Source organism: Myotis myotis, unplaced genomic scaffold (assembly GCF_014108235.1).
Source record: "Myotis myotis isolate mMyoMyo1 unplaced genomic scaffold, mMyoMyo1.p scaffold_m19_p_1, whole genome shotgun sequence".
In the NCBI taxonomy this organism is placed as follows: Eukaryota; Metazoa; Chordata; class Mammalia; order Chiroptera; family Vespertilionidae; genus Myotis; species Myotis myotis.
Window position 1 is genome coordinate 202,670,439 of NW_023416313.1, and position 18,185 is coordinate 202,688,623.

The 18,185-nt window shown below is 41.6% G+C and overlaps 1 protein-coding gene across 12 annotated transcripts in view; it reads right to left on the reverse strand.

The window, feature by feature from the left end:
- The window catches only part of NUMB (NUMB endocytic adaptor protein), a 147,881-nt gene that overhangs the window by 49,935 nt on the left and 79,761 nt on the right, over window positions 1-18,185 (reverse strand). The gene's annotated exons all lie outside the window — the stretch shown is intronic.

Here is an 18,185-nt window from a genome sequence, read left to right on the forward strand (position 1 = left end):
GGAGGTACATGTTAAATAATCAAAGGGCTGGACAAAAGGTAGTCTAATACTCTGCCTTGAAGTAGATCACTCCTTCCTAAACTAAGCTAAATTAGAGTGCACCTTAATCTAACAGACTTACAAAAATAATTATATAAACTTCCTTGATTATACATACTGTTATACTCTTTCATATCACATTTAAAAAATATACACAAATACCAGAAAATGAAAAACACCTATACCCCTTGCTCAAATTGGCACTCTAAGAATCTTTTGACCAAGTGAATCCTTTCTACTTAATTTTTTTTCTCTTAATAGACTACCCTCCTACCCAGTTAGTCAGGCCAGACACCTAAGAGTCATCACTACAATTACCCTTTCTCTGACCAGTGACTCCACTGATTTTGCCTCCTTAGTATATCTTTAATTCATTCCCCAACCAACACCATGAGTTCTACTAGCCTTAGATATTTTTGCTTAAATTATTTCAAAAGCCTTTCACTTAATGGTCTTGTTGCTTCCAAGAGAAGTCCATTCCACTCTGTTCTCCTGACTACTGCCAGAGTGCTTTCTAAAACACAAATCTGACCACGCAATTACACTGATTAAAATTTCAATTGCTTCACTTCACTTTCAAGCCCAAATTCCTAAGCAGGGCAAACACAGTCCTTTTCATTTGGTTTCACTCACCAATCTTTTCACCAGTCCCCATTCACATGCTAAGCTCCAGCCATAGTAAACTACAATTCTCCAAACAAGACAGGCCCTCTTTCAGAACGTCTGTATATGTTCCTCCCCATGCCTAGAAAGACCTTCTCCGGTTTGCCTCTGGTTAAAGTCTATTCCTCATCTTTTAATAAGTCAGTTCAGGAGTCTTCAAGGAAGCTAGCAATTTTTTCTAACAAGCCCCTACCTGGCCTGGGTTAGGTCCTTCCATTTCATATGACTCCCGTTAACACCTACAGCTTACTTCTATTACTGTACTCATCAAAACTTTAAGCAACTTTCTATTTCCTTAATAGTAGACTATATTTTGTTTAAATAGTACCCCTACATCCTAACACAGTGCCTGTCACATATATGACAAAAAGTAGTTCAATCCTCTGCCTTTATGTAGATCACTCATTCTGTACTATAAATTTGAAGAAACTAAAAGATAAAATAGACCCCCATCATATTAGACTACGGGCCCGGTGCACAAAGATTCGTGCACTGGGGGTGGGTCCCTCAGCCCAACCTGCACCCTCTCCAACCTGGGAGCCCTCAAGGGAGCCCTCTCCAATCTGGGGTTTCTGTCTTTGCAATCATATGAGCGAATTGTCTGAGACCCCAACCAAATTTAGTTTGTTGCTCACAGAATAATAGAGGCTTTCTTTTTTTTCTTTGCTTCATTGGTGGAGATTTCCTGAAAGTTTTAGGATATCATCCCTTTAATTTTTCCTAGACACTCTGATTTTACTTATGTCTCTCACCTTTGCTTTCCCTCCATCCCCCACTGCAACAGTAACTTGCTCCAGGCTCACTTTGCTCTAGTGCAGTGGTTCTCAACCTTGGCTGCACATTAGAATCACCTGGGAAGCTTTTTAAAATCCTGATTTCTGGGCCTCATCCTCCAGAAATTCTGTTTCTTTGTTATGGGGTGGGGCCACAACATTAGTAACAAAGAAACAGAATTTCCGGAGGATGAGGCCCAGAAATCAGAATTTTAAAAAGATTCCCAGGTGATTCTAATGTGCAGCCAAGGTTGAGAACCACTGGTCTAGGACAGTGGTCAACAAACTCATTAGTCAACAGAGCCAAATATCAATAGTACAACGACTGAAATTTCTTTTGAGAGCCAAATTTTTTAAACTTAAGCTATATAGGTAGGTATATTGTTATTAACTTAATTAGGGTCCTCCTAAGGCTTAGGAAGAGCCACACTCAAGGGGCCAAAGAGCCACATTTGGCTTGCGAGTTGCAGTTTGCCGACCACGGGTCTAGGAGATCCGTCTGCCACCAGAACTATGATTCCCAGTACTCCTAGTGCTCCCTGCACTCTTGGTTTTCCCTTCCTGCTCTGTCTCTGTCCCATGGCCTCCCACTCTGCCAAGTCCTCCAAGCAGCCAGCTCTCCCTCTCTGCTCTGTCTGGCAGCTTGGGGAGCCAAGTTCCCCAAGCCGCTCCACTCTCTGCTGGCTCTCCTGCTATGTTCCCCCCCAAGCCTCCGGCTCTCCCGCTCTGCTCTCTACCCGGTGGCTTGGGGGAGCAACCAAGGGAGCCACGTCCCCCCAAGCTGCCGGCTCTCCTGCTCTGCTCTCCGCACAGCGCCTATGTATGCAAATCAACCCACCAAATTTGTTGGGTTAATTTGCATACTCACTCCTGACTGGTGAGCGTAGCGGAGGGACAGTCAATTTACATGTTTCTCTTTCATTGTATAAGATGGTATTTACTAGGTAGGGTCGATGTAGACATAGAAGACCAGGGAATCATCAGTGTTGGAAGACACTGCAGGTCTAATAGCAGGCCAACCTCCCATTGACAAAGAAATCACTTTGAGTCTCTGTCTGAGGTACAGCACCTGTGTGTGAAGCCTCCCCCCACCAGCCAGAGGAGCCACCACAACTGTGAACAGCACCCACCAGAGGAGTTGCTACCAACTGAGGAGCAGCTGCTACCACAACTGCCCGAGGAGCAACCGCAGCCCGAGGAGCCACTGCCACCCAAGGAGCAGCCACTGAACGACTCAACATCTAGATATGGCGGTACGATCAAACATGGGTAGACAAAGAAACCCCCAAAGGAAAGAAAAGGAGGACTTGCCAGAAAAGCAGCTAAGTGATACAGAGGCATGCAACATGACAGAAAAAGAATTCAGATTAAGGGTCCTAGAGTGCATAAACCAGATGGAGGAAAAAATCAACAACTTATGCAAGAAGCAAGAAGAAACAGATGAAAAAAAATCAATAAATTATGTAAGAACCAGGAAGAAATGAAGAGTGATATTGCTACAATAAAAAACACCATTGAAAGTTTCAACAGTAGACTAGGAGAAGCGGAGGACTGAATTAGCGAATTAGAAGACAGGGAAACAAAACACACCCAAACTGAACAGCAATTGGAGAAAAAAATTAAAAGACAGGAGGAGAGCCTAGGGGAGCTATGGGACAACATGAAACGAAACAACATACGAATAACAGGGGTGCCAGAACAACAGAAAAAGGAACAAGGGTTAGAAAACCTATTTGAAGAAATAACATCAGAAAACTTCCCAGAGGTGGGGAAGAAAAAAATCACACAAGCACAGTGAGTCCCAAACAAGGTGAATCCGAAAAGACCCACACCAAGACACATCATAATTACCATGGCAAATGTTCAGGACAAAGAGAGAATCTTAAAGGCTGCAAGAGAGAGACGGAAAGTTACATTCAAGGGATCTCCCATTAGGTTATCAAATGATTTCTCAACAGAAACACATCAGGCCAGAAAAGAATGGACGGAAATTTACAAAGTGATGCAAAGCAAAGGACTGAATCCAAGAATACTCTATCCAGCAAGGCTATCATTCAAAATTGAAGGGGAAATAAGAAGCTTCACAGACAAAAAAAGGCTAAGGGAGTTTATCACCACCAAGCCAGCAATGCAAGAAATGCTAAAGGGACTGGTGTAAAAAGAAGAAATAAAAAGCTCAGGAAGAAAACAGCCACACACAAAAAAAGAAATGGCTACAAACAATTACCTTTCAATAATAACTTTAAACGTAAATGGACTAAATGCTCCAACCAAAAGACATCAAGTGGCTGAATGGATAAAAAAACATGACCCATACATTTGCTGTCTACAAGAGAGCCACCTGAGAAGAAGGGAATAACACAGACTGAAAGTGAAGGGATGGAAAAATATCTTTCAGGCAAATGGAAATGAAAAAAAAGCTGGGGTAGCAATAGACCTCAAAGTGAAGGCCATAACAAGAGATAAGGAAGGCCACTTCATAATACTAAAGGGATCAATACAACAAGAAGATATAACCCTGAAAAACATATATGCACCCAATGCAGGAGCACCCAAATACATAAAAAACCTCCTGGAAGATATCAAAGGAGAGATCGACAACAATACAATCACAGTAGGGGACTTTAATATACCACTGGATAAATCCTCTAGATAAACAATCAGCAAAGAAACAGCAATCCTAAATGACTCACTAGATCAAATGGACTTAATTGACATCTTCAGAACACTTCACCCCAAAGCCATGGAATATACATTCTTCTCAAGGGCTCATGGGACATACTAAAAAATAGACCACATATTGGGTCACAAATAAAGTCTCTCCAAATTCAAGAAGATTGAAATCATACCAAGCATCTTCTCAGACCACGATGGCATAATATTAGAAATAAACTACAATAAAAACAACCCAAAATACTCAAACACTTGGAAGCTGCATAGCATGTTATTAAATATTGATTGGGTTACCAATGAGATCAAAGAAGAAATTAAAAACATCTGGAAACTAATGACAATGAAAACACAACAATCCAAAACCTATGGGACACAATGAAAGCAATCCTGAGAGGGAAGTTTATACCTCTAGAGGCCTATCTCAAAAAAACAAGAAAAAATGATAGTAAATCATCTAACTCTACAACTCAAAGAATTAGAAAGAGAGCAACAAGAAAAGCCCAGAATGAGCAGAAGGAAGGAGATGATAAAGATTAGAGCAGAAATAAATGACATAGAGACCAAAAAAACAATACAGAAAATCAATGAAACCAAGAGCTGGTTCTTTGAAAGGATAAACAAGATTGATGAACCTCTAGCCAGGCTCACCAAGAAGCAAAGAGAGAGGACCCAAATAAACAAAATCAGAAATGATAGAGGCGAAATAACAACAGACCCCACAGAAATACAAATGATTGTTAAACAATACTATGGACAACTCTACTCCAACAAATTAGACAACCTGGAGGAAATGGACATATTCCTAGAAAAATACAATATTCCAAAACTTAATCAGGAAGAATCTAAAAATCTCAACAGGCCAATAACTATGGAAGAAATTGAAGCAGTCATCAAAAAGCTTCCAGCAAACAAAAGCCTAGGACCAGACGGCTTCACAGGGGAATTTTACCAAACATTCAAGGAAGAACTAAAACCTATCCTCCTCAGACTACTACAAAAAATCCAAGAGGAAGGAACACTTCCAAGCTCATTCTATGAAGCCAGCATCACCCTAATACCAAACCCAGGTAAAGACAACACAATGAAAGAGAATTACAGGCCAATATCCCTCATGAACATAGATGCCAAAATCCTCAACAAAATCTTAGCAAATTGGATCCAGCAGTACATCAGAAAGATCATACACCATGACCAAGTAGGATTTATCCCAGGGATGCAAGGATGGTACAATATCCGCAAATCAATAAACGTGATACATCACATAAACAAATTGAAAGAAAAAAACCACATAGTCATACCAATTGATGCAGAAAAAGCATTTGACAAAATCCAATGCCCATTTTTGATAAAAACTCTCAGCAAGGTGGGAATAGATGAAGGATCATACCTCAACATAATAAAAGCCATATATGACAAACCCACAGCCAACATCATACTCAATGGACAAAAACTAACACCATTTCCCCTAAGAACAGGAACAAGACAGGGATGCCCGCTCTCACCACTCCTGTTCAACATAGTACTGGAAGTATTAGCCATTGCAATTAGACAAGAAGAAGAAATAAAAGGCATCTAAATTGGAAAAGAAGAAGTAAAACTGTCCTTATTTGCAGATGACATAATATTATACATAAAAAACCCTAAAGACTCCATCAAAAAACTACTAGACTTAATAAATGAATTTGGCAATGTAGCAGGATACAAAATTAACGCCAAGAAATCTATGGCATTTCTATACACCAATAGTGAACTTACAGAAAGAGAGACTAAAAAAACAATCCCATTTACCATCGCTCCAAAAAACTTAAGCTACCTAGAATAAACTTAACTAAGGAGGTAAAAGACCTCTACTCAGAAAACTAAAGGACGTTGAAAAAAGAGATAGAGGAGGACATAAACAGATGGAAGAACATACCATGTTCTTGGATTGGTAGAATCAACATCATTAAAATGTCCATACTACCCAAAGCAATCTATAAATTCAACGCACTTCCCATTAAAATACCAATGGCATATTTCACAGGCCTAGAACGAACTCTCCAAAAATTCATCTGGAATAAAAAAAGACCCCGAATAGCTGCAGCAATCCTGAGAAAGAACAAAGTAGGTGGGATCTCAATACCAGATATTAAGCTGTATTACAAAGCCACTGTTCTCAAAACTGCCTGGTATTGGCACAGAACAGACCTATAGATCAATGGAATAGAATAGAGAGCCCAGAAATTGGCCCGAACCAATATGCTCAATTAATATTTGACAAAGGAGGCAAGAACATACAATGGAGTCAAGATAGTCTCTTCAATAAATGGTGTTGGGAAAATTGGACGGATACATGCAAGAAAATGAAACTAGACCACCAACTTACACCATACACAAAAATAAACTCAAAATGAGATTCAGGAAGATGGCGGCGGTATAGGCAGACGCGTCCCAGGTCGTGTCCCTGAGCAAATGGAGTGAGCAGCTGAAACTAGTTACATCCACCCCGAATTGGCGAAATTCCTCAGCTGGCGAGACGGTTTACAGCCGGGAAGGGCAGAACTCCCCTGGAAAGGTAAAAAAACCAGGGATTTGGGCAGGAAAGTTTGCCAGACCTCTGAGCCCAGAGAGTCGGAGGGAGACCGCGTGGCAGACAGCCGCGTCCCTTGGGACAGGCACAGCCCCTGACGGGGGAAAGGAGAACCGCGGGATTCCTGGCGCCGCCGGGGGAATTGCGAGCTGGGTTCTGTGATCACAGAGGACTGAGCCTAAAGGGGGCAGCCTGAAGAGCTGATCAGACCATGCAGTCCCGGTAAGAGAAGAAGCTTACAGAAACCAAGCCTTCCCCGTTTCCGCGGCCGGCGTTTGTTTGTTTGTTTTCACTGAACCTTGTTCATGGGACATTTCGGATACAGACACTCACCTGTGCTGAAGAGAGGGAGAGTGTGCGGAGGAGTGGAATCTGGGGAGAGACTGAGGAGAGAAGGGGGGCCGGGAGAGGTGGCAGCGAATTAAGCGCTGAGACACCCCTGAGCCCACGTCTGAGGCAGCCATTCTCTCCGGAGAGTGAGACTCCTCCCCCCAGCCCCCAGGCAAGGAGCACAGCCACACCCAGATTCCACCCTGTAGGAGATCAAGGATTAAAATAACCTGATCAGTCCCTGGGAGTTAACAGGGTCTGGCCTATAGAGGGATTTTCAATCCCAGCAACAACACAGCACTGGTAACTCTTACGCAGCCAGCTCTGGGCAGTGAACTTCCACTGGACAGAGAGGCCCTGTAGCCTCAGAGGCCAACCCCAGAACACTGCCACCCAGAGGCTGACCCACAAACTGACTCTTTGCTAAACACAAAATAAGGCAGTCTGGGAAACAAATGCGGCTTGCTTTAAAATAAGGACTGTGGTTTACAACACAGAGGAACAGTGTATCGCAGGGAAACTCAACACTCTCCTGAATACCTGGCAGGTCTAAGGCGAGCCACACTGAAGAATAGAAGAACCGAAGGACCTTCACTACTGCAATATTTTTTTTTTTTTTCACCTTTTAACTAAGAAACCAATTTTTTTTCTTTTTTTTCTTTTTTTTTCTTTTCCTCTTCTTCTTTTTTTTTTTTTCTTCTTTTTTCCATCACCTGATTTTACCCTTTTAATTACTACCTTCTTATTTTTAACCAGTATTATTACTGCTACCATTTTACCATTTTTTTAAAGTGCCATTTTATTTTCTCTTTATTTTATTTTGGGATTAGTGTTCTCCATTCTATTTTCATCGTTATATTATTGGTTGTTTCTAGTTTGCATTTATCTCCAGGGAGCTGTTGCTGGAATTTGTTGGGATTAATGGCTGTTCTATAGGAGTATTCTCCTCATATAAAAAGTCTCTTCCCCTCTTCCACTTCATTCTCTCTTTTCGCTCTTTTTTTTTCTTTTCCTTTCTTTTCTCGCTTTTACTTTCCCCCCTCCTTTTTCCCACATTCATTTTTGCACTCCTTTTTTTTGGTCCCTAATTTTTTTTTCTTTTTTCTCTTTTCTCTTTTTCTCTTCCTTTTCCTTATCCCCTAATTCTCTTAATTCAGGTGCTCACCTTTATTTGGGGTTATTAATATCGTGAATATATTTGTGTATAGTGCCTGGTACGTGGTGCCTTGTTGTGTTGTATTTTGTGCCTTTAAATCAACACAGCAGATCCAAGCAACAGCAACCTCCTGAGCACCACACCCTCTGCTGAGGAACAGCAGCTGTACGTGAAACCTCGCCCCACCAGCCAGAAGAGCCACCACAGCTGTGAACAGCACCCACCAGAGGAGTTGCTGCCAACTGAAGAGCAGCTGCTACCACAACCGCCCGAAGAGGAACCGCAGACCAAGGAGTCACTGCCACCAAGGGAGCAGCCACTGAATGACTCAACGTCTAGATATGTCAGTGAGATCAAACATGGGTAGACAAAGAAACCCCCAAAGGAAAGAGAAGGAGGACTCTCCAGAAAAGCAGCTAAGTAATACAGAGGCATGCAACATGACAGAAAAAGAATTCAGAATAAGGGTCCTAGAGTGCATAAACCGGATGGAGGAAAAAATCGACAACCTCAGCAAGAAGCAAGAAGAAACAGATGAAAAAATCGATAACATATGGAAGAAGCTAGAAGAAACAGATGAAAAAATCGATAACATATGGAAGAAGCTAGAAGAAACAGATGAAAAAATCAACAACTTAAGTAAGACCCAAGAAGATATGAAGAGTGATATAGCTGCAATGAAAAACTCCATTGAAAGTATCAACAGTAGACTAGGAGAAGCGGAGGACCGAATTAGTGATTTAGAAGACAAGGAAGCAAAACACACCCAAAATGTACTGCAATTGGAGAAAAAAATGAAAAGACAGGAGGAGAGCCTAAGGGAGCTTTGGGACAACATGAAACGAAACAACATACGAATAATAGGGGTACCAGAACAACAGAAGGATGAACAAGGATTAGAAAACCTATTAGAAGAAATAATATCAGAAAAATAAACTCAAAATGGATAAAGGACTTAAATGTACATCGGGAAACAATAAAAATACTAGAAGAATCCAAAGGCAACAAAATCTCAGACATATGCCGAAGCAATTTCTTCACCGATACAGCTCCTAGGGCATTGGAAACTAAAGAGAAAATAAACAAATGGGACTACATCAAAATAAAAAGCTTCTGCACAGCAAAAGAAACCATCAACAAAACAACAAGAAAGCCCACTGCGTGGGAAAACATATTTGCCAATGTTATATCTGAAAAGGGCCTACTCTCCAAAATTTATAGGGAACTCATACAACTTAACAAAAGATAAACAATCCAATCAAAAAATGGGCAAAGGACCTAAATAGACACCTTTCAAAAGAGGACATTCAGAAAGCCAAGAGACATATGAAAACTTGCTCAAAGTCACTAATCATCCGAGAGATGCAAATCAAAACAACAATGAGGTACCATCTCACACCTGTCAGACTGGCTATCATCAACAAATCAACTAACGACAAGTGCTGGAGAGGATGTGGAGAAAAAGGAACACTAGTGCACTGCTGGTGGGAATGCAGACTGGTGCAGCCACTATGGAAGACAATATGGAGTTTCCTCAAAAAACTACAAATGGAACTCCCATTTGACCCTGTGATCCCACTTCTAGGAATATATCCCAAGAAACCAGTAACACCAATCAGAAAGGCTATATGCACCCATATGTTCATAGCAGCACAATTCACCATAGCTAAGATCTGGAAACAGCCTACGTGTCCATCAGATGAATGGATTAGAAAACTGTGGTACATCTACACGATGGAATACTATGCTGCTGTAAAAAAGAAGGAACTCTTACCATTTGCAATGGCATGGATGAAACTGGAGAGCATTATGCTAAGTGAAATAAGCCAGTCAATGAAGGAAAAAACCACATGATCTGACTCACTCATGGATAATAAAGACCATTATAAACTTATGAACAAAAAAAGATACAGAGGTAGAGCTGCCTCGAACAGACTGTCAAACTACAGCGGGAACGCTGGGGAGGGTTGAGGGGCGGGGGGGGGGGCGGGTAAGAGATCAACAGAAGGACTTGTATGCATACATATAAGCATAACCAATGGACATAAGACACTGGGGGGTAGGGGAGGCCGGGGGATTGTTAAGGGCGGGGAAAAAAAGGAGACAAAAAAATGGTAAAAAAAAAAAAAAGTATAGATATAGATATTGTTTTCCTTATCCTCAACCAAGGATACATTCATTCATCCTTAGAGGGAAAGTAAAGGAGAGAGAGAGAAAAACAGAGAAACATTGATGTGAGAGAGAAATATAGCTCAGTCGCCTCCCATATATGACTCTACTGTGAATCAAATCTGCAAGATTTTTATGTATGTATTTATTTATTTATTAACATTTTTTAACATTGAGTTTAGAGAGGAAGGGAGATAGAAATAGAAACATCAATGATGAGAGAGAATTATTGCTTGGCTGCCTCCTGCATGCCCCACACTGGGGATGTTTCCCGAATTCTGGACATGTGCCCTGACTGGGAATCGAATGGTGACCTCCTGGTTCATAAGTCAATGCTCAACCAGTGAGCCATGGCTTTGGCTCCTCCTGCATTTTATGATTCACAGAACTCCCTGTGTACCTGGGCTCTGGCAAGCGAGACGTTGGCAACATTATAGGTGACCAGACCCCAGCCCTTCACTGACTGCCCTCTGATCCCAATGGCCACGTACTTATCCACTACGATGCTTTGCAGCTCATGGCCCCCTGGAGGTTCCCTCAGCACAGGTGTGAGCTGTTGGAGGTGCTGTGAGGTCAGTGCTCAGTTGTGTCTCCACCTGGCACAGGTGGGGCCCGCATAGCCTGACATTACACGTGGGCACTGCACGTGGGCTAGGCAGGGTACGTGAGGTCACTTCAGGCCACCTGAGTGGCCCTGGCCCTGGCATCTCAGGGAGGGCCTGGCACAGGAGATGGGCATGAGGGGATTACGTGGGGGCTGCATTTAAGGCAAAACCTACAAGGGCCCAAGGAGAGGGCAGACACAGCCACAGGGGATGTCCTGTGCAGGCCCCATGGGGTGAGAGTGTGGGCGGCAGAGGACAGAGGATGGGAGGCAGAGGGTGAGGATGGGGTGGAGTCTGTGGAGCTGGAGGCACAGCAGAGGTGGGTGGGACCATGTCTCCCTTCAGCAGGTTCTCAGGATGCAGGTGGATTCTCCAGGGGAAGCAGGACAGGTGTTGGGACACGTCCCCTGGGACCAGGTTCTGAGACCCACAGGAACAGGGCCCAGCAGGGCTGTGACAGGGCCTGTCACTGGGCCTCTTTCCTGCTTCATTCCCGGCACACCCTGAGAGCTGGGTCCACCTCCCAGGCTCACAGAGAGGCAGCGCCTGCAGGGTCCGACCCTAAACCTCTATGTACAGCCATGTCAGTGAGAGGCAAGTGGCTAACTGCCCCCAAAGGGCTCCTCCTGGGGCAGAGCAAGGGGCTGATCACCCTCAGGTGAGGTTTGGGGCCTGGACTCCGTGTTCCCTGCTCAGCACTGCGTGGAGGGTGGGGGATGTCGCTCTCAGTGAGGGGACAGGAATCCCTACAATGTTTTCCTTGTCAACCCAGAGAGCGACCATCAGGGACATGGTGACAGGAAGGGCACAGATGAGAAGTCGACCAGATCTGACACACAGCCACTTCCTGCTTTTTTTCCTGCAGAGAATCTAATTAAAGACACAAAGAAGGAAGAGGAACTGCCCCAGGGACACTAGGAGGGAAGAAAGCATTGACCCCAATAGGAAGCCTGCACAACCCCTCCAGGGACAGCTTCTGAGCTGGGACCCTGGGTTTGCTGGTCCTGAGCGCCCCCTGGTGTCCTGGATGCTCCCTGCAGCCCAGCCCTGCTGCCTCCCTCAGGGAGGTTTGTGTCTGGGCTCACACTGACTTCCCCTCACTGTGCCTCTTGCACAGTAATACAGGGCCATGTCCTCGGCTCTCAGGCTGCTGAGCTCCATTTAGGCTGTGCTTGCGGACTACCGGAAACTGGTCCATCCTTGCTGCTTGACACAGTTGCTGCAGGGAAGACACATCTGCACAGCATATGTTTCAAGGGACCTGGCGTATATGGCATACTGTTCTTAATATGTTTGCTCCCCTTAGCACTATGTGTTTTTTAATATATTTTTTATTGATTTTTTACAGAGAGGAAGAGAGAGGGATAGAGAGTTAGAAACATCGATGAGAGAGAAACATCAACCAGCCGCCTCCTGCACACCTCCTACTGGGGATGTGCCCGCAACCAAGGTACATGCCCTTGACCGGAATCGAACTTGGGACTTTTCAGTCCACAAGCTGACGCTCTATCCACTGAGCCAAACCGGTTTGGCAGCGCTATGTGTTTTAACCAAGGTCACCTCTCCGAGAAAGGTTGTTTCCCCAGGTAGGGATTTTTCCCTGAAGTTAGAGAGGGAACAAAACCCCTTAACTAAGTGCCAAGCGGGTAGTTGATCACTTTAACTACGATCAATCATGCTTAAACTACATAATCTTTACTCCCTGGAATGGAGATAAGAAACACCCTAACCTTTGGAATAGAAATTGATAGGATTAAAATCAACTGGTATAAATACAGATGTAACAAGACAATAAAACACGGAACCTGGCTGGAGATCCTGGCTAGAACCTGGCTAGGCTGCTGATCAACTGAAAAAAATAAAAATAAAAAATATTTGGGGGAAAAATAATTCACAAATTTTCTTAGATTAGCTTGTTAAGACATTCTACTTCTCACAGGGTTAAGTCAGGACATTCTACTTCTCACAGGGTTATGTCCCAAAGATAGCAATAAAAGCAAAAATCACATAAATTCAAAATTATATTGGGAATACCTTAAATCATCCATAAAGTACAGTATTACACTATCTTGCAACACAGCTAGATATTTCTTTTTTTAATAGCAAGCTTATGTTTAGGATCTATGCTGTGAGAAAAATTTCTAACTAGCACTAGAACCACAGGGCATGTTCAGACGATGGGAGGAGCAAAAACAATGTATAGCAGAAACTTACTGAGCAGAACAGCAAGAGATCTAAATTAATTAAATCATTTTTAAACTATGACTTTTATTTTACTGTTCTCTGAACAAACATGGTTGAATGTGAATATATACAACTGCACTGTATTCTTCATCATTCTATCCCAGAATTCTATAGGGTAAGTTACATGAAAAAGAATGTATTGACTATCCATCTGCTAAAAAAATAAATCATTTGTTTACTCATAAAATACCATGTTAAATCAACACTACATTAAATTAGAACACTTTACTACAAGCATAAAGTATTTCATATTTGAATTTTCTCTCTTTGATTTTTAGTATTTCCTATGATGTGGAACTTGATCAAGATTTAGAATGAAGAAAAAAAATATTTTTATTTGGTCAAGTTAAGTAAGTGAAAAAATGTAAGGAATCCTAGACTAAGAGCATGGCCAAAGGATTTAGAGGTAGGTCATCTACTCAATCCTATTCAACAATAAATTCTAAGAATTTTGGATTAATTTTCCTAACTGGCATAATTTGCCTAACAGGAAACAATTTATAACTTATTAACTTGTACCACTGGCTCAGATGTTCCACTTAGGCACTGAGCCAAATGAACAGCAACAAAGTACAACTTCATTAACAACAGTGAAATAAACACAGGACTAATAAAATTCATTTTTAAAGTTCACAGTCAGTTTTGTGATAAAAGTTAATTTATAAACAGATTCATGGAAAGGTACATAGAACAAATGGTTGTAGGTTTTTTTTAAACCTACTGCTAAAAAATATATTCAAATATTCATTCAGCTTCTGTATAAACCTGGGTGTCAGTAAATTTAAAATTTGTTTATATTTCAGTTGAACTTGTTTGTTTTTGTTAATCCTCACCCGAGGATGTTTTTCCACTGATTTTTAGGGAGAGTGGAAGGGAGCAGGAAAGACAGAGAGAAACATCAATGTGAGAGAAACCTGTGGGCTGGTTTGCTCCTGCATAAGCCCCGACTAGGGCCTGAGCCAGGGAGGAGCCTGCAACCAAGGTATGTGCCCTTGACCAGAATTGAACCCAGGATCCTTTGGTCCACAGGCTGATGCTCTATCCACTGAGCTAAAACAGCTAGGGCTCAACTTTTTTTATATTAATAGGAAACATATGGTTAGGGTATCTTGAATAGTGTACTACCTTATTTCTGAAAACTGTGCCAACTATGGCATTTTGAATTAGAATATTTTAAGAACAGAGTATTGTAATTTTTCAATAGCTAAAACTAAAATACTTTGCTTTATTAACTATCATACCAATGATTTGAAATGAACAATAAATTGTCTGAAATATCCTAAAGATTGGTATTTGAGAAGAGAACATTGTCACAATTTGAATGTCTAAGCTCTCCAGCCACATACTCCTCAGGCCTGATTACAATTTAGATCACATGTTCTCAATCAGGGTATCATATACCCAACAGGATCTTCAGATTCAGCAATGTCCTAAGATTGTGCACAAATCTGAATGTACATGTGTCTGTGCACTTTCTAAGCCAAACTTCAACTTCCATCAGAATTTCAAAGGATTCTGTAACTATCAAAAATTTAAGAGCCCCTGATTTAAACAGTAGTCTGTGATCCTTATCTATTATCTGACTTTAACTTTAGGTTTCTGACTTACTAATTTTCATCTTCCCACTCATCTTATCCAAAATATTCTTTCTTTTGTTTTTATATGTGGCTTCTTTATTTACTTCTAGAAGATAATAATGGAAAACCAGAGCTTCATAAAACGAGGAAAGACCCTGTCTACTTAAAACTGCAGTCAAAGGTGGCTTCAAAACAGAACCTGTATATTTTTAAGAAACATTTTCCTAAAAAGCTATCTCTTCTGAGTACTTTTTCTTTCAGTTACAAAATCAGTTTTATCTTTTAGTTGACCACTTCATTTCAATTGAGAAAATAACTGAATTTGCGATTCAGCTATACTTACCTTTACCTCTTAAGGTACATTAAGACTTAGCTCGCCCTGCCGGTTTGGCTCAGTGGATAGAGCGTCGGACTGCGGACTGAAGGGTCCCAGGTTCGATTCCGGTCAAGGGCACGTACCTTGGTTGTGGGCACATCCCCAGTAGGGAGTGTGCAGGAGGCAGCTAAATTGATGTTTCTCTCTCATTGATGTTTCTAACTCTCTATCCCTCTCCCTTTCTCTCTGTAAAAAATCAATAAAATATATATATTTTAAAAAAGACTTAGCTAAAAATACATAATACCTATCACCCCTAACGCTGCATAACACAGACAGCCTTCAAGAATTAAATCTTTACGTATAGAACAAAATAATTTTGCTCTGATATAGCCAGCGAGGACTGATTTAGCAAGGAACTTTTTGATGAAAAAAGGGCAGAACTGCTGAGAATGCTAGCCTACTTTTTACACTACTTTTTTCCTCTAAGCATCTGTCAAGTGTGGGATGAGAAAAAGGTGCTGGAATCTGGAGAGGCAGATTAGAATAAAAATATAACTGGGTCCAAGAATTTTAAAAAGAGAGACAGACACACAGAAATGCCACTTGAAAATTTATAGAAATAGAACAGTTCTGCTCTCCTTTACTGACAAATAACTTCACAAATTATCTATACACATCATCTCTCCAATTCTTTAACTCTCTCCAGTCTGACTCCTTCCTCTCCCTCACAGCCCTCTCCCTTTATACAAACCATCAACAGAAGACTTGTAAAATATACCTTAAATCTGTTCACTGCTCATCTCCACCATCAGAACCATGGTCCAAGACAACTTTGTCTCTTACCTCGACTAGTATATGCCATCAACTAGTATTAATTTCTATTTCTCCACTGTCCCCCTCTGATCAACTGTGTACACAAAGTAGTCAGTGTAATATTTACAAATGTAAAATGGATCATGGCACTACATTAACAGTGCATCTTCAAATTAAAGAAACTCTCAGCATCCAGGAAGTCAGTATGGCATAATAATTCATATTGCCCACAAAGTGCTTGGAACAGTGCCAAGCACACCACAAATACTCAGTAAATGTTAGCATTTAAGGGAAAGCCCCAGTCTGCCTTTCTTACTTTGAAGTGACATTCTCCCCAACTAACTATGATCTTTTCATTTAATTGCAAGTTCTTTCCCACTCTGTGCCTGCTGTTTTCCTCTCTCTGAAATGCTTTTTTCTCAGACCCTTCAAGAACTTATGACTCCCACTCATACTTCAAGTCTCAACCTAAATGTCATCTCATTGATAAGGGCTCCTTTTACCACTTTCTATAACTCTTTATTGTATTACTCTTCTCATTTCCTTCATAGTGGCTTATATTTTATAATTACATTTTTGTTTTATTGGTTAAACTCCTTCTTGAACATCATCAGATGACTAAGCATCCATCCAAGAAATTCTCCAACTGGCAGGAAGCAATCGGTTCCGTGTATCCAAATGATCTTAATTAATATAGGTATTACTCTTCTTTCACATGAAGCTAAAATATTGGTCACTAATATGAATATGTCATAGCCTATGCTGTGACTCATTAAACCTACACCCTTACCTTAACACCTTAAGTGCTATGTCAGTCACCAGTGGCTGAAACAGAAAGGAAGACAAAACAGGCTTGGCGCTTAATTGTTAATGAAATATAACCCTGTGTCCAACAAAGTATTGTGCTATGTGCTGGAAGAAGAGGATCCAGGGTGAGAAAATAAAGGTTATTTCCTCCTTTAAGGTCTTGAATGATATAAACATAAGATATGAGAACCAAAAAGGGGACATTTCAAGCAGGGAATGGGATGGAATGAAGAGTCATCATCCTATATAATAAAAGGCTGATATGCAAATTGTCCCCTCGACCCGGAGTTCAATCGGGAACTCAACCAAGGGGCAGGGCCAGCTGGCCAACTGCCCGCAGCTCCTCCCCCTGGCAGGCCCTGCCCCCAGTCAGCCCCCCAACCCGATCGGGTTTGGGGCCAGCCCGCCAACCACCCACGGCGCCTCCCCCAGCCAGCCCCGCCCCTGACTGGCCCCTATTGGGTCGGGCCAGCGGGACCCCACCCGTGCACAAATTTGTGCACCAGGCCTCTAGTATGTATATAATAGTGTATATTTCATCAAAGCTATGATACTATCGAATACAACATGCATCATTATTTTATGTTCCACTAACGAAGAAAAAATTGTTAATAATTGTTCATTAATTGTGAAATACCATCAATAGTAAGACGCCTCTTGGTATGAGAGATGCATCATAGTTTCAAAGATGTTAAAGTTTGAGGAAAAAAGGAAGAGAAGGAAGAACAAGAGGAGGAAAAGAGAGGGGAGGAGAAGAAAAGAAAATTGCCATTCTATTATGAACACAAAATCAGTCCTCCAGGAACCTCAAGAAGTCTCAATAATATGGAATATTGATTATTCATTAAAGTTTGTTATCAGGAAGGGGAGAAAAAGCTACTGAAAAGAATGCTCACAGAGTAGCCCTTGTTTTGTTTCCATTTTCCCTTGTATACCTTCATCTATCCCTTCATTTTTAGTTTTCCTAAATCATTTTCTGTCTCTTAGTAATCCAAACTGAAAATCTTGATTTTTTAAAAATATATTTTTTATTGATTTCAGAGAGGAAGAGAGAGGGATAGAGAGAAAGAAACATCCATGAGAAAGAAACACCATCGACTGACTGCCTCCTGCACACCCTTCACTGAGGATTGAGCCCACAACCCAGGCATGTTCCTTAACCTGGAATGAACCATGACCTCCTGATTCCTAGGCTGATGCTCAACCACTGAGCCACACCGGCCAAGCTCTTGGTGTTTTTATAAAGATAAGTTAAATATAACAAAAAGATAAGTCTTTTTGCCTGGACAGTGTGGCAAAAAGTAAGGTCCTAGTAGCATTCTAAGCCCCTGATTTCAGCTATTCTTCAGGCCTATTATAATCTGGTCCTTGGCCCTAACTCAGCTGTGGGCAAACTACAGCCCGCGGGCCGAATCCGGCCCATTTGAAATGAATAAAACTAAAAAAAA